Raw genomic sequence first — 26807 nt, forward strand, 5'->3', positions numbered from 1 at the left:
CGGATCATACAACACGTGTCGCGGAGCTGTTGGGGCGACGTGGACCTCCTCGAAACCGCGAAAGAGTAGTTCGGTAGGCATATGAGCTTCGGTACACGGTGCGTACACGTCACGCTGGGCGTACCTCGAATACGTTGGTCGTATGCGAGACCAGGTTTCCGAATCCGAAGGCTTATCTGTAATCAGCAAGCGACGACCCAAATGCAGCCACGTCATCACATCTCGTAGATCTGAATCCCGTTTTAAAAAATTCATAACTCTCGCATACAAGCTCCGTTTTCGATGTCTTTATATCCACGCATAGGTATGATCGTAATCTGCAACTTTCGTTTAGACTCCGTTGGCTAATTTTGAATTTATTTTTAAACTTATATTTTTAACGTTCCGGGACAAGAAAAATCTGTTAAAAATCCATAACTTCTCTATCCGACGTCCGTTTTCATCTGTCTTTTTACCGTTACGCTACTATTAACGAGATCTTCGATTCTCATTTATGTTGTGTTGGCTAAAAATGGCTCGATCTAATATTCGAGTTTCGGGCCGTGTACCGCTAATCCGAAACTTAGAATAATCATAGTTTCCTCATACGAAGTCAGATTTGGACGTTCTTTTTATGGACGCTCTCGGTTTAACGAACACTACGACTTTCATTTAGATCATTAAGTTTAAAAATCACTCTATTGTAACTTCACTATTTATGTCGCGCATATGCCGGTTTTGTCGCGAAACTTCGACAGACCATAACTCATTCGTTATAACTCGAATTTCAGCGTTCTTTATATCTTCGGAATCCTTGTTCCGACCACTACAACTTTATGTAAAGATATAGGGTTTATCTCACACTTTAATTTTGACGCTTATTTTTATTATTTCTTTATAAACAAATATGTGAGCATATAATTCACATAATACTCAAACATTTCATCTTTGTTACTTCAAATTATGTTACAATAGTTGACCTAGACTATTACATCATCTACCAATGCTTATGCCCGAAACATGGGCGTTACACATATAAATCAATCAAATTAACAATCTAATCAGATTGAACGTGAATGAAACCCACAACCAAGAACTTAATTTAACCTTATGTTTTACAACCCTAATTTCACATGAAAACACAAACCAAATAAATAGGCACAACGTCTAGAAATCTAGATCTACTTAAGAAATAATTCGTTGCAGATCCCAATACAATGTCGATTTCAGACACGGATCGGATAAGGAGATAAACGAGACCAAATGGAAGATGGTTGTGGTCGGTGGAAAGGAAGCTGCAAAAATCAATCTATTAGATAGAGGTGGTGGTCGTCATCAACAAGGAAGATGGTAACGAAGGTGGTCATTGGTGTAAGGAAAAGCAATTGTGGTTTCCATCGTCATATGGATGTTTGGCGTAAGTTGTTGGTGATTACAGAAGTGAAATCAAGAATTTGGACTTTGATGTGTGCGTGTTTAAGAAGGGATTTTCTTTTACTTTTTTTAATAATTAAAATGGAAAAACAATTATGAATAATTGAAAAGGGATAAAATAGATATTTCAAGTTTTTTTCAAGTATCAAATTTACAAAGATATTTAAAATAGATATTTATCCATGTTTATAAAGATTTGGACTAACTCATAAAAATACAAACACAAGGACTATTTTTGCCGTTTGTCTAGTACGGATGTTCTAGGTGGGATTGTTGAGTTACGGGAAGGAGTTAACTCGGACGCTAGGTACGATACTCGATCACCTCTCTCTTCTCCCACTTTTGCGCCTCACCAGCTCGAAGTCCTGTTCCGCCTCACTGCTGTTGCCGCCTTACTCCGCTCACCGCTGCTGTCACTCCACAGCCCCCCTGCTCCGACGCCGCCTGCTGCCGCCTCTGATTTGAAGGTATTTTGTTTCCTTTCCAAAGCCATTATTATTTAGTATTTTCAAATTGTTAACAATTGGGTTTCTATTCTTTACGTGTTTATGGTTAATTGTTAGGGTTTGTTAATGCGAATGCTAATTTGAGTTAGGGTTTCTTGAAGATTGATCAATTTATTGCTAATTGTTACTTAATTTGTTGAAAATTGAAATTTAATTGTTAGGGAGAATCTTGGGATTGATAAATTAATTCACAATAATTTGTGTTTTCCTCCTTGAAATCAAAATCAGAATAACTCCCTGGAGATGAAATAATTGGCAACAAATCAAACAAAAACAAAATCTACCCGTTTACGCAATCACATAAAAAATCAACCTTTTTGAAAAGAAAAAAAAATCGCATTGAAATTGAAAGAGAAGAAAGGAGAATCATTGTTAAATCTGTTGGGATCTATATTGATTTAGCATTAAGGAGTACGCCTTTTGAAGCAGAAATAAAATTTGTAAGTGTCTTCTTGAAATGAAGGGATTATCCATCTTTACTATATGGATAGAATCATGTTAGTAAAAGAGGCATCTTTGTGTGACTGAATGCTTATTATAGTGTTTCAAGAAATGTTCATTAAAGCAGTCATGGTGCTATAATTTAAATGGAGTCTTACATGTTAAGTTCTCATACTTCTTTCCCCATTGGACACATGTAGTGTTAAGTTCTCAAATTATCTAAATTTTTATTGAAGTTAATAAAAATTGTGATTTTATTATTGTATGTTTTTTTCAAAAAGATTATTATTATTGATTAAAGATAAAGTATTATATGTAGTCATGTAGATATAAGAAATATGCCAAAATATATAAGCATGCCCTTTTTGGTCATTTTACGTATTTAACAAGTTTTTGCCAAACACTCCAAAAAATGCTTATTAGCTGATAGCATTTTGTCAGCGCATTTCAGTTTTTTTGTAGATTGATCAAGAAATCAGAAAAATGAAGGAAGAAGAAGTGAACAGATGTCAAATCCAAGAATGGTATCAAAAATTCAAATCCACAACCATCAAAACAATAATCCATGAGCTCCCGGAATCCTTCATTCAATATCTCCTCGATGATTCCGGTCCTTTCCTCCTTCCACTTTCCATTTCCAATTCCGATGCATTACCCAACAGAATCCACAATTCCGAAGACCAACAAGACTACATTATATCCCAAGAACAAGAATCCGATGACGAATCAGAACAACCACCACCACCGCCTTCATTCCCGGAATTGGAATCACAAATCAACGAATCAATCAAAACACTCGGCGGTGCCATCTTCCCTAAACTCAACTGGACCTCCCCTAAAGACTCTGCTTGGATCAGCTCAACCGGGACCCTCAAATGCACCTCGTTTACCGAAATCGCCCCTTTGCTTAAATCATCCGATTCATTGGTCCACGATCTTTGCCACGCTTATGATTTGTGTAATGACTGTAATACCCCTAGACCTGATCGTTTCTTCCTCGCCCTTCGGAAATGGTACCCGTCTCTCCACCCGGAAATGGAATTCCGTTGCTTCGTCCGGAATCGCATCCTGGTCGGAATCTCGCAACGAGAAGTCACGGGATTTTACCCGATTCTGATCGAAAAGAAACATGAGTTGGAAACGGGAATCAAGAAATTTTATATTGAGAATGTGAGTATGAGATTTGAGTCGGAAAGTTACACGTTTGATGTGTATGTGAGAACGGATGGGGAGGTTAAGCTTTTGGATTTTAACCCGTGGTGTGCGTTTACATTGCCGTTGTTGTTTACATGGCCGGAATTGGAATCGGAATCGGAACCGGAATCGGTGAGAGGCGGAATGGAATTTAGAATTGTGGAGAGTGAGTGTGGAGTGAGGCCGGGTTTGAAGACGGCGGTTCCATATGATTATTTGGATACAAGTGAAGGAAGTGGTTGGGATCAGTTTCTTAGAAATGCTGATCACGAATTCAGGCGACAAACGAAGTTTGTATGAAATAGACTTTTTATTTATAATTAAACATTATACTTTGAAAAAAAAAAAAAAAGCTACCAATAGACTTTTTATTATTTTCTTGTATAAGAGGACTCGAGGACCTTCAAACTTATATGACAACTTGGATGAATATGTTTTTGAAGTGAAATCATGAAAATGTGTTTATTTAGAGTATTCACTAAAATGCCCACACAAAAGCCTAATATTCTATTACAAACAGTCGACCACAATTCCAACTTTTTAACAAGCCCAAATATAAAACCCAAATATTCTAATGTTCTATAATTTCGACTGATAGCAAAATAAACAAGCAACGGTGAATTCTTTAGGTTTCAATTTAGGAATTTTCTTATCAACACATCTGTAATTAACACCAAAATAATACATTGAAATTTAGTAAAATAAAGAAGGTAAGAAGTTGGGTAATTTGTTGCTTAGTTATTCTTTGAAAATCAGCTACATAAAGTGAATAACAATATGCAAGAACAGCCAACACCAATGATGTTTGATAGCTTTCGATCGATGCTTGATGTGTTAATGACACGTCGAGAGGAGAAGATGTTGGAGAAATTCCACCACAAGCTTGAAAAGCATAAGGATGAAGTGGGAAGAATGATTTGATCGAGGAATCAGACGCATGAAGATAACAAGGAAAGTGGAGGAAGTTTTGGACTTCTAATATGGAAGTATGGAGAACAAATCATTATCGAAATAGTCATCCCAAAGAAGTTGAGAGAAAAGGATGCGCTTACAAAGACTTTAATGGTTGCCAACATCCAAGTTATGATGTAATTGGATTGTCAAAATGGAGACGACATTCAATGCATGTTAATATAGATATGATCAACGAACGAATTTTGTAGTTACAAAGCTCAAAACTCAAGCCTTATGATGGTGGATTAAACTCACACAAACAATAAACTCGTGTATCATTAGTCGGCTTTCGTGGGTCGATTTTTTGGAAAAGCTTAAGGAGAGATTTTGTATTGCGGAAGAAATTGCCAACTTGAAAGAGATTTTTTGGGTCGAAGAATAAGAGAATGTAAGTTATCGAATATAACACCAAGTTCCTATAATCTCGTGAGCTTTGCAAGAAGGTTATCACCAAACAATGATACAAAAGGTGAGACAATATGTGGAAGGGCTATCGTGAAATTATCAATTAAGCATGAATGAAACGACTACTCTTGATCAAGTGATGACGAAATTAAACAAGAAAATTTGAGAAGACTTTAGAAGGTAGAAACGAATAGAAACTTGGAAGTTATGACAATAAAAGGAAGAGTGAAGGATATTCAAGTGGTAAAGGTGTTTTTGATAACATGAAGAAGAGATTTGAAGAAAGACATTCCAAGAGCAAAAGGTCATTGTTTTCATATCACTACGACCAAAACCATGGAAGATGCAAATATTGTTAAAGGTACCTTCCTTGTGAACTACATTCCCTCATTACTTGGACTTTGTGGCATAATTTACGCATTATTAAATTGGTTCAATTGTATCAAAATATTTGAAATGAGATATTATAAACTATTTTCAAATGCTCATGCACGGGATGTTTCAGTACAAAATGATAATACTACATAAACATAACGTACAATCTAACAAGAAATGGAAGAGTCTGTTTTGTCATATAAGAGAACTACATAGTTGACTCTAACAACAACCTATGGTCTTAAAAAATAACAATATGTGGCTAGACATAAGGGTAACTAATATATACATGTTTACTCGATGATTCAACAATAATAGTAGGAGGTGAAGTGGAACTGTTCGTGCATCGTATAATAATTAAATCATTATAACAAATAGTAGGTGAATGGAAAGTAGAACGTGCATCGATACGTTCTTTAGTAGATTTTAATTTCTAGTTGTTTTAAATGTATGCATCGCTTTAAACAACCTATACATCCAGTTGATCAAAATATGTTGCCTTGAGAATAAAAACGTACATCGCAAGTAATTAGCGAATTGTATTTACTATTGCATGGCATAACCGTAACATTGGGAATGATACAAAGTTTTGATAAAGGACTAGGATAAAAAGGTACCCACAGTATAATGATTGCATATGGGAATATTTAAGAAAAAATTGCAAGATTGGTCTATGTGGTATATCAAAAATTACCAATTTGGGCCAAATTAGTTTGGACTAACACTAATGGTCAAGAACGTTTCATTTTGTTGCGAGTTTGGTCCATTTTGGTTTGATTTTTTTATAAAATGATGATTTTACCCCTTTCTATTTGTTTTTTTGCTTTTCTTTTTTTATTTAATTGTTTTCCTAACTAAAAAATAAAAATAAAATAAAAGAAGAGAATCTCTCTCTCTCTCTCTCTCTCTCTCTCTCTATAGCTAAGAGAACATCACTACCCTCGCTTTTTCCCCCAAGCTTCCCTCTCACCGGAAAGATTGAACACCACCGACCGGAAAGATGAACACCACAAGATCGAAGCTCTAGCAACGAAACCCTAACCCTAAAAGTTCCAGGCTGTGATACATAAATCGAAGCTAGGGATTGTAACAACGACAACCTCTTAAAACCCTAGGGTTTCAAAAAACGAGAATGGTGGCAACCTCTGAAAACCTCAGGGTCTCATCTGTTTGATGGAGCAAGGAGGGTTGAGAAACAGTGGTTGCCAAAAAATCCAGCTGGTGTTGGTGGTTACCGAAAAATCCGACTGGTGTTGGTGGTTGCCGGAAAATCCCCTGTTCTTTGAACTCATGATGGAGGTGGTAGAAGGGGAAGAGGTTGTAGAAGTGCGGAGAGAGAGAGAGAGAGAGAGAGAGAGAGAGAGAGAGAGAGATTTTATTTTTTTAGTTAGAAAATACTCCCCACGTCCCAAAATGATATTCCACTTTTGACTTTTGAAGTCTTTTTTCTTCAACTTTGACCTTAAATATTTTTATTTGTGTTATATATTACTTGATAAAACTTATAAAAATGAAAAAACATTTAAAATACAAACCATTAATATATTTTGCATCAAATATTATCTATCAAAAACAAAAATATTTAAGGTCAAAGTTGAAGAAAAAAGACTTCAAAAATCACAAGTGGACTATCAATTTGGGACGGAGGTAGTAATTAAATAACAAAAAGAAAAAGCAAAAAACAAATGGAAAAGGGCAAATCTGTCATTTTTAGATTTTTTTAACTGATTTGGACCAAAACCACAACAAAATGAAAACTTTTGGACTCTTAGTGCTAGTCCAAACCTATTTGGCCCAAAGTAGCAATTTTGGACATACCATAGGGACCATTCTTGCAATTTTATTCATATTTAAATTTCAATACACAGTAAAAGGTATTCAATGTTTTCTCATTTATCAAAAGAGGGCACAAGCTGAACTTATAGAAAAGGGAAATAACATAAAGTATAAGAAACAAGGAAGTAAACAAAAGACTTTCTCTATGTGGAGGAGCATGTGATAGTCAGAGCATTGACCGAATCAATTCAAAACTAATGGTCCTTATTTTATGCTTATTACCCCCCCCCCCAACAACCTTAAGGACGGGACGAACTTGAAGCTTGGTACGAAGATGTTCAATACATTTTTTTTCTGAGTGGTTTAGTGAATATATCAACTAGTTGATCAGTAGAGAACACTTGACTGACTTTGAGTAAACCACCTTCAACTTGTTCACATATAAAATGAAAAACCAATGCGATGTTCTTTGAGCGAGTACTGATTATCGGGTTCTTGGTTAAGAAGATGGCACCTGCATTATCATATAGAAGAAAAGGAGTTTGGGATATTGGAGCACGATCAAAAATAAGTTGTTTAAGCCATAACAACTCCGCACTTGTGTAAGAAAGGGATCGTTACTCCGCTTCAATACTAGATCAAGCAACAACTCGTTGTTTGCAAGAGGTCCAACTTATGAGATTAGAACCATGAAACATAGCAAACCATATTGAGATCTACTATCATCGAAATCGGACATCCAACCAGTATCCGAGTAGGCAACCAAGGAGGTTGATGTATTGGGGGTAAAGTGAAGACTATGAGTAAGAGTATCATTCATATAGCAAAGTATGTGTTTAACAACTTACCAATGTAAGGTAGTAAGAGCATGCATGTATTGGCAAACACGGTTAACAGCAAAGGCAATATCTGGTCGAGTAATAATAACATATTGAAGAGAGCCAACTATTTATCTGTATTTAGTTAGATTGGAAAATGGTTCACCGTGACTCGTGATTGTTTAGTTTCATGGCGGGATCGGTTGGAATAGAGGCAGGTTTGGATGAAGTCATATAACCCTTTGAAATAACCTCCTGAATATATTGTTGTTGAGAAAGGGTTAGACTTGTATTCGATCTTGTAACTTGAAGACCCAAAAAATAATGTAGCGAGCCAAGATCACGAAGAGAAAATGTCTTGTTGAGTCGGTTGATAAATTGATCAAGAAAGGTAGCATTATTGTCGGTCACTATAACATCATCGACATATACAAGAGTGTAGATGGTGACATGGATGGAGTGATGAACAAACAATGAGGTGTTGGATCGACAAGCTCGAAACATATCGGTAATCAGGTAGTGTTTAAGTTTGGTAAACCAAGCTTGCGGTGCTTGTTTCAAGCCATATAGAGCTTTATTTAATCGGCAAACATGGTGAGGTTTGGTGGAATCTTCAAAATCACGAGGTTGAGCCATGTAAACCACTTCGGATAGATCACCATTTAAAAAGGCATTATTGATGTAACACTCGTAATGTGGTAAGTTTCCTTTTATCCTGTATTGCAAAATTCTTTTCATTTTGGTCCATGGCTAGTACGTGGGGCGTGCTCTATGAGTATGCTTAACGTACTAGCTCTTTGTTGGTCGTGGGCTTCACCCACGTACGCTAGGCGTACATGGGAGTACGCTGAGCGGACGTATGGTTAGGTCAAACCCCAATTTTTAGGGTTTTCACCCTATTTAAACAACTTCAAAAACCTCTTGGACATTTATTGACCAACCTCCACGTCCTTATACCCTGAAAACGAAACCCTAAGTGCATTTGGTGAGATTTGAGCTTGTAAGTGAGTTTGTTGGTGTTTTGTGGTGAAGAAGAAGAAGAGGAACACTTGTTCATGGAGGTCCCTTGTTCATAAAAATGCAAACTTTGTGAAAGATATTGGTCCATGCAAGTGTTAAGAGCTTTATTAAGCTTCTTTTTGAGTGTTGGGTCCCATTAAGCCATGTATGGGTGTAAAGTTGCCAACTTTACGTATTACGTCACCCTTAGGGACCAGATCTGAGAGTTTGGCAAAAGGTCTTAATTGGTTATGTCACACCCCAAAACCAAAAACGGCGTAATACGTTCTGGGGTGGAGGACGTCACGTACAGTATCATAACAATGCATAATAGTAAAGACAAGTAACAACATCCTTTGCATTAAGATAATAATTGTAATACAAGCATGTTCTGTACAGTTTGATAGACACCAAAAGTATAATCAAGATAAAGATGAGTCTTGTATATGCACCATCTTCTCAAAAGTTGCATCTGTACCTGTCTACTGATGACCTGAGAATACAAGTTATTTTGAAAACGAGTATCAGCATAAAGCTGGTGAGTTCTTTAGTATCATTGCTTCAATAGAAGTGTTTAAAAATTTAGTGATACAGTATTTGTTATCAAGTTTTGAAAATGGTACGATCCCTAGAAAATCCTATAATTTTCCAACAAAAGTAGTCTTCTACAAAGACTCGGTTATTTGCAAGTTTGATTCTTTGGAAATGTAAAGGTTTCCTCCTATCAATATAGTTTTAAATTTCCTTCATATAAAATAATTTAGAAAATAGAGTTTTGCCCCAGCAGTATCACTGTCGGCTGAATGCAGTAGAGTTGCAAGCTCTAGGTGGTATTAAATGTGTATACACCTCGGGGAGTCTGTTTTACTTTCAATTCTTAATGTGTTAATTAAGGTCTGAATGTGAACTCGTATGTAACCATGCTGAGTGACAATAGTATAACAGTTGACCCTCCAGGTCACAAGTAGTGTAGTGATGTTTTGTTATCCCTGGGCCTAGTCGGCTCGGACTGTAGCTAGCAGTCGGGATGTGGGAGTGTCCATCCCGTATAGATCTATACATATAGTGTTCGATCTCCCTCCAGGAGGCTTTGGTTACACGACGATCGCATAGCGAAGTGTCGTATCGAGAAGTAGTGCATCACATTCTATTTTAGTATATTTTCTCGTATAGTATATAGTATTCTCTTCATGTAGTATATAGTGTTCTCTTCGTATAGTGTGACATCCCCATTTTCACGGCCAGAAAAGACCGATGTTGTTTATGCTTTATAAAGACCAGAGTACTTCTTTTCATAAAAATGTTGCGGAATTTGTTCCCAGAAAAATACGATAAATACGTTATCAAAACATTTTTGAAGAAACATATTTTATTCATTTTAAAACATTTGGGATGTCATTGTCAATACAGGAACATAAGCATAAACGGAACTTACATTTATTTACACTAGTGATCTACATCTCTTTAATCTCTCAGTGTAATGTGACTTCATAACAACACCTGTGATATAAATAAACTAGAGTGGGTCAGGTTGGGAAACCTGGTGAGTATATAGGGTTTTCAACCCACAATGATATAATTATTATGTTCAATCATCAAACAATTAACCCAATTACCCATCCCCATTATCTTCTTTATTCCTAAGTACCCTCCCTAAGGATTTATCCTAAGGGTCGTCTCCTACATCATATTTTACCTCTTATCTTCTTACATCACATATCCTTATATGTTTGTTCCTAAGGATCATCGCCTACATCGCCTAGACAGTATTGATTCAGGGATTACTCCCTCAATACGAGTCCACCAAGAGTTAGGGTATCATCGCATGAATACGTAGTTACAACATCTCCTGAACTCGTAATTCATCACCTACAGGTTATGAGCCTGCTAGTGTTTCCACGGGGTTGTATAGAATAGTTCGTGGTCGCTATCTATACTCTGGTAGATGACTACATCACCAAATTGTCGGACAAGGTTATAGTATCTTTCATCCTACATCACCGATTCATCATCACCTATCTATCCTCACCTAATTATCATCACCTGTCTCTCATCATTTTATTTCGTCACACACCAACTATTTCATCTACTCATGTTTTATCCCAACATATTTGTAGATATAGAATAAATATACAGTTTAAATCATTTAAAACATGTATAAAATTATTCCTCCATCATAGACAGCAAGTATTCAGATAATATGCACACATAACACGTAATTTATATAAAATACTTCATATCTATGTGTAAGATGAAAGGGACCATGCACTCACTTGATAAGGTGGTGAGTCGGCACTCGGACAACACTTCGTTACTCTTAAAACAATTATCCCTTGACGAAACCTAGTATCATTACCACTAGAGTTTAGTCTAACGCTTGACGAGACTAATTTAATAGTCTAGCTATTATTACTATTATATAAGCGTTAAACAATAATTATATAACCCATAATAATAGCTTAAATACTCCTTATAAGGTCCTAATAACAATACTATATTGAAACATAAGCTATACTAAAGATAAGATAGGTACAACTCACTTACAACGGGTTTTCTCGAAAATCGGACTTCGCTGGAGCAGCGTTTCCGCACCGAAAGACTCTTTTCTCGGGGCTTCGGGAGCCTCGGGGCTTCCTTCAGATGCTAGGGGGTTTACCTAGGCTTTAGGGGGCTTAAGGTAGGCTAGAGAGAGAGAGAGAGAGAGAGAGAGAGTGTAGAGAGAGAAAGAAATGGGGAAAGGTGTGAGAAATGAGAGAAACCCGACACTTCTATTTATAGGGTGAAATCCTGACGAACTCGCCAAATAGGAGGACCTACTCGCCGAGTTGGTGCCATGTGTCATCATCTGATGGCTTTCCTTGGAGAGAAAGCAATGGCTGTGATCGCGCCACGTCACCCAATATCGCGTATCAACCTTCACACTTAAAAAAATCATAACTCTCGCATACGAGCTCCATTTTCGACGTTCTTTTTTCAACGCGTAGGTAAAATCAAGATCTACAACTTTCATTTAGACCCTGTCGGCTAATTCTCGACCGATCTCAAATTTAACAGTAGGAGGCATTTAGACTGTTAAATGACCGCGAAGAATTCGTAACTTCTTCATACGGACTCCGTTTTCGTCTATCTTTTTACTGTTGAGTTCCTATTAATGAGATCTTCAACTCTCATTTAGGTCGCGTAAGCCAAAAACCGCTCGAACTAAAATTCGAGTTTCGGGTCGTGCACTGCTAAGTCGAATCTTAGAAAAATCATAACTTCCTCTTACGAAGTCAGATTTGTGCGTTCTTTTTTTGTATGTTCTCGGTTTAACATATAATACAACTTTAATTTAGATTGCTAAGGCTAAAATTCACTTCATCATATATTTACTATTTACGCTTCCCCGTGTCGTGCCGGTTTTGCCGCAAAACTTCGACGGGTCATAACTTCTTCGTTATAACTCGGATTTCGGCGTTCTTTATATGTACGGAAACCTTGAGACATATTCTAAAACTTGGTTAAGACTATTTATTATAAATAATATTTTGCTAAAAAGTTGTTTTTGACACTTATTGCTTCTAAATTGACTAGCCCGAATCTACGGGCGTTACATATAGTGTATAGTGTCTCTTCGTATAGTTTATAGTGTCTCTTCGTATAGTGTATTATAGTGTATAGTACATATAGACTCGTAATTGTACTGACCATAGTGAGTATCATAGTAGCAATTAGTAATGAATGGTAATCCTTAACTATACCTATTATAGTTAGATAGAGATGTTGGTTGAATGTCTTTGATACACAAAGGTGTTGAACTTAAGTGAAGACTTTTATATCCAACACAAATATATATGATATATAACTAAGAATTCAACAACAGTCAGACAGATAACAGAATACCCTAAGTCCACAATCAAACAAGAACGGGAAATAAGGTGAGCTATTAATTCTAAGTCCTCCAATCCTTACTTATATAAATATATTAGTGTAGATATGATTTGGAATTAAAATGAGTTTAAAATCATTGAAAAATAGTTTTAGAACAATTAATCATGAAAATGAGTTTGATAAACATTTAAAAACAATTTTGTTGGCAAGGTAATTTGAAAGTATAGAAAATCCTTTTGGTAACAAGTTATACATATGATTAATACCATAACATGTTTGATTCAACTTGGACCCCCCCCCATAAAGGCGTATAAAAACATTTAAAAGGATGATTAAGGGGTATGAACTCACAGTTTAACGTAGGGTTCGAGTCTGCGATCGATATGAGTGCTGAATGTCAACGGATGCTCTGAACACAAGTGGTCCCTATTAATCATATGGTGAGTTAGAGCTAGGGTGTTTCATGATTAAACATGATGGGAAATCATCCTAAAGACTTGGATTCATCAGGATTAAGTGGCCCATGTTTAGTACTTAGTGATTCTTACAAGTTTAAGGCCTAATATGAGTACTAGAGTGGGTGTATGGCCATAAAAGTGAGTGTGCAGCTAGGGAATGCGGCCAGACTTGTGTGTGGGGCTGCACACTAGAGTGTGCGGCCGTACAGAGGGTGTGTGCGGCCATACACTCCTTGTTTGAGTCTTATGTGTCGATTTTGAGGGGTTTCAAGTGTTAAACTAAGTGTTAGATCGATTATAGAGGCCATACCCACACTTTGGAGGATGTTTTGAGAGTGTGCGGCTACCTGATGAAGGTGTGCGACCGCACTCCTTCAAGGGGTGAAGAACACGAAGATCACTATAAGTTTTAAGCTTAGATTCAAGTGTTTTACCTCTATAACAAGCTGAAAGATGATGTTCTTCACGTTTTGGAGGCCTTCTAAGTGTTCTTGGATGATGTTTCTAGAGAGAGAAAGTAGAGAGAGAGAGAGAGAGAAGGTGCAACCAAAAGTGAATGGAAGGGGAGGTCCTCTACTATATATAGGGTCAGGTGTGAGGCTGGAGGGGGTTTGCGGTTGGGTGTGCGGCTGGCTGGCCGTACACTCTAGTGTGTGGCCGCACACACTTCTCTTGGTGTGTTTGGCTTGATTTTGTGATGCAACACCCTTCCAAACCCTTCTTAAGGCTCATTTCTATGATATACTAAGCCTAAAGCACTCGTGCGGACCCAACATTCTGCTAAAAGATGCTAAATTCAAGTGAATTATAGATATATGGATCGATTGTACAGTGTGAAAGTGTCGGGTTGTCACATCCTCCTCCCGTTAGAGGGAATTTCGTCCCGAAATTAGAGTTCAAGCAGCTAAGTTAGTACAAATAACTAAGTAAAAAGATGGGAATATTTAAGTTTCATTTGATCCTCGCACTCCCAAGTGAACTCCGGTCCTTGTTTGGCGTTCCAGCGAACCTTCACTATAGGGATGCGGCTTTGTTTCGTTCGTTTGACCTCTTGATCCATAATCTCCACCGGTTCTTCCACGAAGTTGAGGCTCTCGTTGATCTCGATCTCGTCGAGTGGGATTACAAGAGTCTCATCGGATAGACACTTTTTCAAGTTTGAGACGTTGAATGTAGGATGTATGTTACTAAGCTCACGAGGTAGATTGAGTCTGTAAGCTACGGGGCCAATTCTAGCGAGGATCTCGAAAGGCCCTATGTATCTTGGATTTAGCTTTCCACGCTTTCCAAAACGTATCATGCCTTTCCAGGGTGAGACTTTCAGAAGGACTCGGTCTCCCACCTGAAACTCCAAGGGTTTTCTTCGTTTGTCTATGTAACTTTTCTGTCGGTCTCTAGCGGTTTTCAATCTTTCACGAATCTGAACGATTTTCTCGGTCGTTTCTCTAATGATCTCCGGACCTGTGAGAGTGCTGTCAGGAATTCGTCCTTTAGCTAACTGAGTGTCACCCAACTCAGCCCATCACAGAGGGGACATGCACTTTCGGCCGTAGAGGGCTTCGAATGGAGCTGCTTTGATGCTCGTGTGATAACTGTTGTTGTAGGAAAGCTCGACAAGGGGTAAATGAGTATCCCACGCCTTACCAAAGTCGATCACACAGGCTCGCAACATATCTTCCAACGTTTGGATATGTAACATCCAGATTCCCAGGTATATTATTTTATTCATTTATTTGGAGTTTGTGGAGGGACTCGGCGAGTTGGTGTTTAGACTCACCGAGTAGGGTCACGATTTCTCATCCGGATTAATGCCCGGACTCGGCGAGTCCGTGCTGTTTAATGAAACCCTAATTCCCGGGTTTTGGAGCCTATTTAAGGGCACTCATAGCCTCCCATTGTGGCTACCAATCCCTTGAGAGAAACCCTAAGTGAGCTAAATCGTTTGTGAGGAAGGAGAGGCCATATTTGATCTTTCTATCATTGGTTTAACAAGAAGAAGGTGATCAAGATCAAGAGGAGGCTGAAGGAGGTGCTATTTGGAGGAATTTTGAGTTCAGGAGTGCTTATTTGAGGTATAATCTCGATCCATCTTCTGTTTTGGTGATTGTTTATAGAGTTGGGGTTTTCTAGACCCTTTGGTAGATAGTTTTGTGGAGTATATGGTTCCTTTTCGTATTATGGTCTTGGATCTGGATCCATAGAGGTCCAAAGACCTTACTCCTTTAAGCTTTATAAGGATTTTTGGTGAATATGAACTTAGGATGCCATATTAGAGGTCATTTATTCAAATAGAACCTTGGAGCCTTTGCATAGGCATTAAGCTTCGAACTTTACGTGATTATTGGGACTAGAAAGGATAGATCTATTGAGTAGAGCATCAGATCTGACCTCAGGAAGCCATTTGAATTTGAGCATGGATTGGACTCCCCGAGTCCATGAACAGGCTCGACGAGTCGAGTCGAGTTGTCCTGAGACTGTGAATCTTGAGAGTGACCAGCTGAGTTAAGTGGGTGACTCGGTGAGTCAAAAGAGAATCAAAGGAGTAGAGTTCACGACTGGACCCGCCGAGTCGTTGAGACAACTCGACAAGTATGGTCAAGGTTGACCGTTGACTTCGTCGACTTTTAGGGTTTTGGTCAACAATTGTACTTTTGGATCAGGAAGGGGTAAAATGGTATTTTACCCTTCTGTAGGATTGTAGAAAAGGGTGTACTCTAGCCTTGAGAGCCGTTAATGATTAAAAAAATTACTTTATGTGATTAGGCGGGGCTAGGTCATTGTTTCGAGGTTCAAGGATACTGAGTGGTCATTTTCTGAGACATTCCCGAGGTGAGTCTTCTCACTATACGTTACCTTGAGTGGTAGTTATGTGTGATCGGAGGGTATTATGTGCTTACATTGAGTATTATGTTATATGTGATATGCTATGCATCATGTCTTTGTGATTTATGCTATGCGGAGTTTATAGACCGGACCGGAGGGTCCAACGATACGGAACTGGAGGGTTCCGCTGAGACACACCGACCGGAGGGTTATATTATAGCCTTGAGTGGCGTATGTGTTGAATGTGGTATTTTGGGGAACTCACTAAGCTTCGTGCTTACAGTGTTTTGTATTATATGTTTCAGGTTTTCTTAGGATCACGTGACGACACCGGCTCGATTGTACACACCAGAGGAAGAGTTTTTTTTTGAGGATCCTGGTTTATTAATTGATTGAACAAAAGAGTCATGTATTGTAATTAAAACAAAAAGGAGATTTTTATGAAAAGTGTTAAAGAGATAAACTACTTTAAATGAAAATTTTGTTTTGAAAATTTCGGTGTTACAAGTTGGTATCAGAGCCTTGGTTTGAGGGATTCGGATGCACCTTCGGGTAAATCTGGACTCAAACTAAGGAAGAAAGAAAAGTTTTCAAAGAAATGATTTTCTAATGGTGAATAAGAGTTCAAAGAGAAAGCGAAAAAGAGCAGTGTGTACAATCAGCCAGAGCCCGAACGGTGATTTCCCAAAATACCTCTACTTTTGTGATTGAGATATTTATGATACATTTTATGAGATATTATGCATGCTAGAGACAGGCTAGGTATTTCATATCTTAAGGACTAGAGTGGCCTGATTTGTGATGCCTTAGCCTAGGTGTTGCTGTTGTATGTGATACACTTTTGAGATGAGTGAGAGTATTCAATTAGAATCCTTCTATGGGATTTGAGTAGAGGAGTAATCTAGGAGAGACGCCTAGATGAGTATTGTGGTGCTTATCGAGAGAATAGCTAGAACCCGCGAGGGGTAGAGTTGCAGAGTTTGGTGGTACTTTGGAGAATGAGCAGAGCAAGCGGAGCTATCACCCAGAGTGAGTTCTATGTATTCTTCGATGCCCGAATGCTGCTTGCTTCGTGCTTTGTGGAACTCTCGATGATGGGAGTCAGCTACCGAGTGAATATGATGATATTCAGGAGGTAGATGGCTGGCATCATTAGGAGCTCTTCATCAGCTGATGGCGGAGAAGTGGGAGGACCAAGGAAGAGCCTAGGGAGTAACCTTAGCCAGATGAGTATGTTGGCGGAGTAGAGCATTTCGCTAAGGAGCGAGCACGCGTGACGGAATTGGTGAACGAGAAGGTTGAGCGGCTACTTAGGAGCTCTGGGATGGTCCGTGTGGAAAGTATGGGTAGATGTGGCAGGTAGTATAGGCCCGTACTATCGAAAGTAGAGGACCCATACTCGATACAGGGAGTATTCTGAAGGTTCTAAGGAGCAAACTGAGGAGTGATGTTATGGTTCGAGTACCATACATCGGAGCAAATTGAGGAGAGATGTCATGGGAAGAGTACCATGGTTCTTAGCAAATGATGCTTGTGATTCTCCGGTTGTCCGGTCAGGATTGATTGGTGGAGTTTGGATGCGATGGGGTTTTAGGCCTAAGGGCCATGATTGAGTCCGAAGAGGCATCCCTTGAGAGGGAGGTCGAGAGCATTTCAGAGTATTATTGGTAAATTATAAAATGTAGTCGCAAGACTCAGGGAATAGTAGAGAAGGAATTTATGGGGGATTGCGGTCTGAGTGAGCAATCATTCGATGGAGGAGATGTCACCTTCTGTGACCCGATGGGTGCTATTTATGTTTCTTGTGGGAAACAAGAGAAACGTGAGATTTTAGTTCTAGGTTTAGGAGTAAACCCTACGGATTGGCATTGATGTCAATTTTTCCACCAGTATAGCAGGCAGCAGGTCTGCCACAAGGAAATGATCTACCATGAGCAGGTAGTTAGTGGGGACTGAGATGGTCAAGGACCACATTACACCCTAATTGGGTATAGTAGGGCGTATGGTAGCGGTATCAGCGGGTAATCCAGACGAGTATATCAGAGCGGTGGCTATTCTGTCTATGATGGGTATCGAGTATGGTAGTGGAGTCCCTATTCTCGTGATGATTCACGTGTTGGGACGGGAGTTGAGAAGTCGAGGATGAGGAGTATGATGATTTATTGTTTCAGTCTAAGAGTCAGTGATAGTATTGGACAGTTGAGATGTTCGGTATTGGGATGGTATGATGCTTTGAATGGCTTGAGGCAGTCGTGATGAGAAATTCCTGAGGATTTCTTCGGAGATTTAGGGTATTTGAGGTTTCTCGATTCCTACGTGGGGAGATCATTGGGCGTTGTGAGGCACCTTCCAAGCGTAAGTGTGATGTTTCTGACGGAAACCGTCTGTGGGGTAGATTGTTGATGCGTCAATTGGTGATGGTTCGAACCCTAGTGGGGGAGAACCGGGTATTTTATTAGGGAAACCAGAGATTTATGCAAGAGCAGTTAGGGGATGGATATAGAGACCCGAGGCTTGAAATCATGAGACCAGGGTCATTGGTGATCAAGGAGAGGTGCAGAGCGAGATAATGCATGTGGTGCGTGTTTGAAAAACGATGAGTGTCTCCACGGCAGGTAGCCGATGGTCAGGAATCTGGTGGTGGTTAGGGCCGTTTCGAGTGGATGGCTCGTAATGAGGGTATGAGCAGTTGAGAACTTCTGGGTCGATGTATGGATAGAAGATTATCGAGCAGCCAACTCCCGGACCGGTATGGGTATTTTTGCTTGGATTTTGAGCGGTAGGGGAAAGGGTTTCAGAGGATCATCAGCGTGTTCTGAAGCATTAGCGATTTCTTTGTATTCCAATTGAGTGTTCGGATACACTGAAGGTGAGCCTTGGGTAAATGAAGAATTATTTATGGGGTTCAGAGGAAATGTATTGTTGTATCTGTATGGTGCTGGGAGTAGGAGATCAGTGGTTGAGGCAGGACATTGTGATTTTCTGTAATGGTGTTCCGTAATACCTGGGTATAATGTTCCGATTTCGGAGTTATTTGGAATCTTGAGTTTGAGACGACTAGTGGTGTATCATGTATCTACAGTTCTAGTGGGAGCCCTTCGGGTATTGGCATCAAGAGGGATTAATTAAGAAAGTGGATCTCTGCAGAGGTAGGTATTTTTTTATAGCGGTTACCGCCAGAGTTTGTGATGCACATGTGGGACAAGGGTGTGTAGCTATCTATGATAGTCTACGGAGCATGGGTTGGTGGACGTAGTGTGGCGTTGGGATGAGAATGAGAGTATGGGGTGAAGCTACGGGGAGCCATAGTATTCACTAGCCAGAGGGTGTTGTGATGCTACGGGGAGCCGTAGTACTCACAAGTCAGAGAGAGGGAGTCTTGGTACTGCGGGGAGCCATAGTACTCACTAGTTAGAGGGTGTTGTGATGCTACGGGGAGTCGTAGTACTCACAAGTCAGAGAGAGGGAGTCGTGGTACTGCGGGGATCCGTAGTACTCACTAGTCAGTTGGTGTTGTGGTGCTACAGGGAGCCATAGTACTCACTAGTCAGAGGTTGTCGTGATGTTGCGGGGAGCCATAGTACTCACTAGACGGCAATAGAGTGTGATGATGGAGTGTTCTCTGATCAGTGTATGATGCAGAAGAGTTTTAGGCTTGAGTAGCCTTAGTATTGTGTTTTTGGAGCCTAGTGGTTGAACCAGGGGTGAGACTGGGGTCTCCGTCTCTGTCGGGAATCATTATATTTTGTTTTGAGTTGTGATTGTCGCAACATGAGGAAGTTGGAAAAGTGGTATTGCACGGGGCGCAGGCCGAGTCATGAGAAGAGTATCTTTTTGGGTAGCGAGGTTCCAACTTTGGGTCGGACCAAACTCTCGATTTGATTTTGGCATTGATGGTGCATCGGTAAACGATATGAAATTCTGGAATTCTGAGGTGAATTCTTGGATGAGGGTATTGTTGTCGTCCAATGTCAAAAACCTGTATAGGTCAGTAATCCGGTACGGGAGATACCGCGAGATGCACTTGAGATATGCGCACCAGACATCAGAGGTTGGGGTTGAGTTGATCTTCTGTTAGATCATAATTTTCGTATGAGGTAAAGAGAATTTTGTGACTTGTGTGTCACTGGGCCGAGATAGTTGTCACGAGAAGGAAGTTAGTGAGACATTCTGAATCATGTCAGGGGTAACCATGGAAATTCAACTATGGGGTTGAGGTTCTATGAGTTTTCCTATGACAATAGCCATCTTTCGAGAATCGGTATGCCACCCTTTGAGCTGTTGTATGGGAAGAGGTGTCGGACCCCCAATTGTTGGGGAGAGGTAGGGCAATGTGTAAAGGGTAGTATAGAGATTGCGTTTCTAACGACCGAGCAGATTCAGTAGGTCAAATAGAGGTTGTTGACCGCTCAGAGTCGCCAGAAGGGTTATGCGGTCAGGCGCCGGTCCGAGCTCGAATTTCAGGACGACAATTTCGTGCTCCTGGAGGTCTCTCCTTGGAAAGGAGTGATCCGATTCAGGAAGAGGGGCAAGCTGGGGCCCCGATATATTGGACCTTTCAGGGTGATCGTAAGAGTAAGCAGGGTAGCCTACCGTTTGGAGCTACCTGCAGAGTTGGGTCAGATGCATGACACCTTCCACGTATCGTAGCTGAGAAAGTGTATAGTCGACGAGTCGATAGTGGTACCATTATAGGATATTCAGGTGGATGCGAGCCTGAACTATGTTGAGAGACCGGTGGCGATCAGGGATTGAAAGATCAAGGTGCTGAGGAACAAGGAAGTGCCTTTGGTGCAGGTCTAGTGGCAGCATCGGAAAGGGTCAGAGTTGACTTGGGAGCCGGAGCAAGAGATGCATGAGCAGCATCCAGAGTTGTTTGTAGAGTGAGACTTCGAGGACGAAGTTTGATTCTAGTGGGGGAGAATTGTAACATCCGGATTCCCAGGTATATTATTTTATTCATTTATTTTGGAGTTTGTGGAGGGACTCGGCGAGTTGGTGTTTAGACTCGCCGAGTAGGGTCGCGATTTCTCATCCGGATTAATGACCGGACTCGGCGAGTCCGCGCTGTTTAATGAAACCCTAATTCCCGGGTTTTGGAGCCTATTTAAGGGCACTCCTAGCCTCCCATTGCGGCTACTAGCCCTTTGAGAGAAACCCTATGTGAGCTAAATCGTTTGTGAGGAAGGAGAGGCCATATTTGATCTTTCTATCATTGGTTTAACAAGAAGAAGGTGATCAAGATCAAGAGGAGGCTGAAGGAGGTGCTATTTGGAGGAATTCTGAGTTCAGGAGTGCTTATTTGAGGTATAATCTCGATCCATCTTCTGTTTTGGTGATTGTTTATAGAGTTGGGGTTTTCTAGACCCTTTGGTAGATAGTTTTGTGGAGTATATGGTTCCTTTTCGTATTATGGTCTTGGATCTAGATCCATAGAGGTCCAAAGACCTTACTCCTTTAAGCTTTATAAGGATTGTTGGTGAATATGAACTTAGGATGCCATATTAGAGGTCATTTCTTCAAATAGAACCTTGGAGCCTTTGCATGGGCATCAAGCTTCGAACTTTACATGATTATTAGGACTAGAAAGGATAGATCTATTGAGAAGAGCATCAGATCTGACCTCGGGAAGCCATTTGAATTTGAGCATGGATTGGACCCGCCGAGTCCATGAACAGACTCGACGAGTTGAGTCGAGTTGTCTCAAGACTGTGAATCTAGAGAGTAACCCGCCGAGTTAAGTGGGTGACTCGGTGAGTCAAAAGAGAATCAGAGGAGTAAAGTTCACAACTGGACTCATCGAGTCATTGAGACAACTCGACGAGTCTGGTCAAGGTTGACCGTTAACTTCGTTGACTTTTAGGATTTTGGTCAATAATTGTACTTTTGGATCAGGAAGGGGTAAAATGGTCTTTTACCCTTCCGTGGGATTGTAGAAAGGGGTGTAGTCTAGCCTTGAGAGCCGTTAATGATTGAAAAAATTACTTTATGTGATTAGGCGGGGCTAGGTCGTTGTTTCGAGGTTCAAAGATACCGAGTGGTGATTTTCTGAGACATTCCCAAGGTGAGTCTTCTCACTATACGTTACCTTGGGTGGTAGTTATGTGTGACCGGAGGGTCTTATGTGCTTACATTGAGTATTATGTTATATGTGATATGCTATGCATCATGTCTTTGTGATTTATGCTATGCGGAGTTTATAGACCGGACCTGAGGGTCCAATGATATAGACTGGACCGGAGGGTCCAACGATACAGATCGAACCGGAGGGTCCAACGATACGGAACTGGAGGGTTCCGCTGAGACACACCGACCAGAGAGTTATATTGTAGCCTTGAGTGGCGTATGTGTTGAATGTGGTATTTTGGGGAACTCACTAAGCTTCGTGCTTACAGTGTTTTGTGTTATATGTTTCAAGTTTTCTCAGGATCACGTGAAGACACCGGCTCGATTGTACACACCAGAGGAAGAGTTTGTTTTGAGGATCCTGGTTTATTAATTGATTGAACAAAAGAGTCATGTATTGTAATTAAAACAAAAAGGAGATTTTTATGAAAAGTGTTAAAGAGATAAACTACTTTAAATGAAAAGTTTGTTTTGAAAATTTCGGTGTTACAAGATAGTTCTCTCACTTTGTCCGTCGGTCTGCGGATGGTAGGCTGTACTCATGTCCAACCTCGTTCCTAAGGCGCTTTGCAGTGATTGCCAGAATCTCGAAGTGAACCTACTATCCCTATCGGAGATAATAGATATAGGAACACCATGAAGTCGAACAATCTCTTGGATGTAGATTCGTGTGAGTCTTTCCATCTTGAAAGTTTCTTTGATTGGCAGGAAGTGGGCGGATTTCGTCAATCGATCGACAATTAACCAAATGGTATCGTACCCACTCGGAGATTTGGGTAATTTAGTAATGAAATCCATAGAAATCATCTCCCATTTCCACTCAGGTATCTCGGGTTGCTGGAGCAGACCTGAGGGTTTCTGATATTCGACCTTCACCTTGGCACAAGTCAGACACTTGCCCACGAAGGTAGCGATCTCGGCTTTCATGTTTGGCCACCAATATAACTTCTTGAGATCAAGGTACATCTTATCCGAACCTGGGTGAACGGAGTACTTGGTCTTGTGAGCTTCGTTCATGACAACCTCTCTGTAACCACCGAACTTTGGGGTCCAGATCCAGTCCATGAAACAATAAACTCCGTCTCCTCTGATCTCAAGATTTTTATCCATTCCCCTCAAGGATTCGTTCAGCACGTTCTCTGGTTTTAGGGCTTCCATCTGGGCTTCTAGGACTTGTGCGGATAAGTGAGATTGGATGGTCATTGTCAGTGATTTGACCCTTCGACCAGAATAATCTTTCCGACTTAGGGCGTCTACTACTACATTGGCTTTACTCGGGTGATAACAAATTTCGCATTCGTAATCATTGAGTAGCTCGACCCATCGTCGTTGTCTCATATTGAGCTCCTTCTGTTTGAGTATGTGTTGGAGGCTTTTGTGATCGGTGTATATCGTGCTCTTCGTACCGTATAGGTAGTGCCTCCAGATCTTTAAAGCAAACACCACCACTCCTAATTCGAGGTCGTGTGTGGTGTAGTTAACTTCATGTGTCTTCAGCTGTCTCACGGCATAAGCGATGACCTTACCTCGTTGCATCAGGACACAGCCGAGCCCCTGATTGGACGCATTGCAGTACACCACAAAATCATTTGTCCCTTCGGGAAGGGATAGTATCGGTGCAGTGCATAAGGCTCGTTTCAGGGTTTGGAACGTCTTCTCCTGTTTCTCTCCCCAATAAAAGGCAACGCTTTTCTAAGTCAATGTTGTAAGGGGTTTTGCGATCCGAGAGAAGTTCTGAATGAATCTACGGTAGTAGCTAGCGAGGCCTAGAAATTGACGAATTTCTGTAGGCGTCTTCGGCGCTGACCAGTTCTCAATAGCTTTAATCTTGGATGGGTCCACGTGGATTCCTTCCTTGCTAACCACGTGTCCTAAGAATTCGACTCTTCGGATCCAAAACTCGCACTTGGAGAACTTCGCATATAACTTCTCCGATCGTAGGGTTTCCAGGACTTGTCGTAGATGATCGCTATGCTCCTCCTTACTTCGAGAGTAGACGAGTATGTCATCAATGAAGACGATGACGAACTGATCCAAGTAAGGACGGCACACCTTATTCATTAAGTCCATGAATACTGCGGGTGCGTTGGTCAGTCCGAAGGGCATCACTACGAACTCGTAGTGTCCGTAATGAGTTTGGAAAGCTGTTTTCGGAACATCCTCCTCGAGCACTCGTAATTGATGATACCCGGACCTTAGATCAATCTTGGAAAAATAACTTGCCCCTTGCAGTTGGTCAAATAAATTGTCTATACGGGGAAGAGGGTAACGAGTTTTGACCGTTAGCTTGTTGAGTTCTCTATAATCGATGCACATACGGAACGATCCGTCTTTCTTCTTTACGAACAAGACCGGTGCTCCCCAGGGTGAGAAGCTTGGTCTTATAAAGCCCTTACTGAGCAGTTCGTTAAGTTGACCGGACAGTTCTTGCATCTCAGCAGGCGCTAAACGATAGGGCGATTTGGCTACGGGGGTAGCCCCTGGAATTAAGTCGATCCTGAACTCGACCTGACGTTGGGGAGGTAAACCTGGTAGCTCTTCTGGAAAAATGTCGGGGAAGTCACATACTACGGGGAAATCTTTTAGATCTTTCGTTTTCCGGCTCGTATTGACGACATGTGCAAGGAATGCACGATATTCCTTACGCAAGTACTTCTGGGATTGGATACTTGAGATGATTCGAAGGCTCGTATTGGTTTTGTCTCCGTAGATCATCAAGGTTTTGCTATTCGGTAGATTTAGACGGATGGCTTTGTCGAAACACCGGATATCGGCATGATGGAGACTCAACCAGTCCATGCCCACGATGACATTAAAACTTTTGATCGATACTGGTATGAGGTCGATTGTGAATGAGTGATTATTTAGCGTGAGGGTGCAACCCTTGTAGATCTCATTAGAACTCTCTGTCTTCCCGTTAGCCATTTGTACGACGAAGGTTTCTTTCAACGGTTGCGGGGATTGTTTAACTAGGTGCTTAAAGTCTTGATTTACGAAGCTTCTTTCTACTCCACTATCGAATAGGATATAAGCAAAAAGAGTTATCAAGAAGGAACGTACCCGTGACTACTCTGGGGTCTGTTACTGCTTCATTGTGGCCAATAGCAAGTAGTCTTCCTGTTCCTCCAGTATTCCCACCTTTCGGACAATTTCTTTTGAAATGCCTTACTTCGCCACAGCCATAGCAGGCATGGCTTACTCCCGTGCTGGGGACCTGAGAAATGGGTTTGGGAGGTGCTCTGCAAAACCGGGCGGTATGGCCCTTCCGGTCGCAATTGGTGCAGTGCATCTCACGGCAGGGGCCGTTATGATGGAAAGAGCACTTATTGCACTTGGGTAGATTTCCAGCATATGATTTGGCTGGTACAGGGGCAGTGGGAGTAGTGTGGTGGTTGTCGAGGCCAACAAAAATAATAACCCTAAATATTACACACTAAAATAGTGTATAGTGGTAAAGGGGTCGAATCCACGGAGATTGGTTCAATTTATAACTCTATGAAAAATCTCTTTGTAAAAATACTTGTAAAATAACAATAAAAATAAAATGGGGGGTTTTGGTGTTTTGAAATATTTGAAACAAACTAGAATTAACTATGATTTAAATAGACAATTTCAACAAAAATAAGGGTTCGGTGTAAAATCAATAAGGGAGAGATGGTTGACTTAAAGTTTCCTCACTTTGACTTTTGATGAACATATCATTAGAATCCAATGGTCCAATACTTTGATTTAAATCCTTAATTTGGCTATAGTAATCCAAGGAGCTTGAGATTACCTAGACTTTTCTTAATTGTTGAAATGGCTAGAGAAGCTCATAACAATTTCCTTAGTCAAAGTCACTAATTCCAAATAGCATGTAATTAGTGAAAGTCAACTAGCATTAAGAACCAAAAAGTCACCAAAATCCAAGAGGGGTCAAATGCTTTCACCTCCATGTTGGAGGAAATGTTTTTAAGATTGTGTGAAGCAAAAACAACACAAAAATCATTTGTTGCTTGCTAATTTGAGGATCCTTTACGTAATCAAGAAATTAGCCAACTAATCACTACAAACACATTTAAACTCATGAATAAAAGCATACTAGTAGTGATAATATGATAAAACACAAAAAATTTCCATAAAGATTTAAGAACAAGTTCATGGATTCTTCAACATTCAACAAAAGTTCAAAGGATTCAACAAAAAGTCAACCAATATTAGTTTAGCCAAGCATGACTAAACTCAAAGAAACAAAGTTGGAGAAGATTGTACCAAACATTAAGCAAGAATCAAGAGGTAAAAAGATGATGTTCTTAAGGTGTTCTTGGCCTTCAAAAATCTTCAAAACTCCAGAGAGAATGCTCAAAAATAAGATGTCTAAGAGTTTAGAAAAGTGGCACACCAAACTTCCTCATATAGCTCAAAACAAGAATTTCCGGAATTGCCCTTGCAGGAGGTTGCGCGACCCGCGTGCTGTTGCGCGGGTGGGTTGCGCGGGTGGCCCCTGGATGTAGCATCTTTGAGGTTTTGGCCTCCATAGCTTAGCCCACTTGGCCCAGTTCGAGTCCAATCAGCTCCTAGCCCATTTTTCTTCAAGTTTTCTTCAATTTAAACCCAATTTGGCTTCTCCAAATGATCCATAGCTTCCATAATCGTCCAATCATCAATCT

The 26807-nt window shown here is 40.4% G+C and overlaps 1 pseudogene across 3 annotated transcripts; it reads left to right on the top strand.

Annotated features, from left to right (window-relative positions):
* Positions 1-1636: 1636 nt before the first annotated feature.
* Positions 1637-4002, top strand: LOC145074569 (uncharacterized; annotated as a pseudogene). Of its 3 annotated transcripts, none has more exons than XR_013691914.1 (2): positions 1637-1880; positions 2823-4002. The product of XR_013691914.1 is annotated as an uncharacterized LOC145074569, transcript variant X3 (transcript). The 3 variants fall into 3 exon arrangements; XR_013691911.1 differs by having other exon boundaries at positions 1742-1880; positions 2812-4002; XR_013691912.1 differs by having other exon boundaries at positions 1743-1880; positions 2802-4002.
* The last annotated feature ends 22805 nt before the right edge of the window (positions 4003-26807 follow it).

This window comes from Lactuca serriola, chromosome 9 (genome assembly GCF_051521515.1).
Source record: "Lactuca serriola cultivar US96UC23 chromosome 9, Lser_US96UC23_V15, whole genome shotgun sequence".
Taxonomy (NCBI): Eukaryota; Viridiplantae; Streptophyta; class Magnoliopsida; order Asterales; family Asteraceae; genus Lactuca; species Lactuca serriola.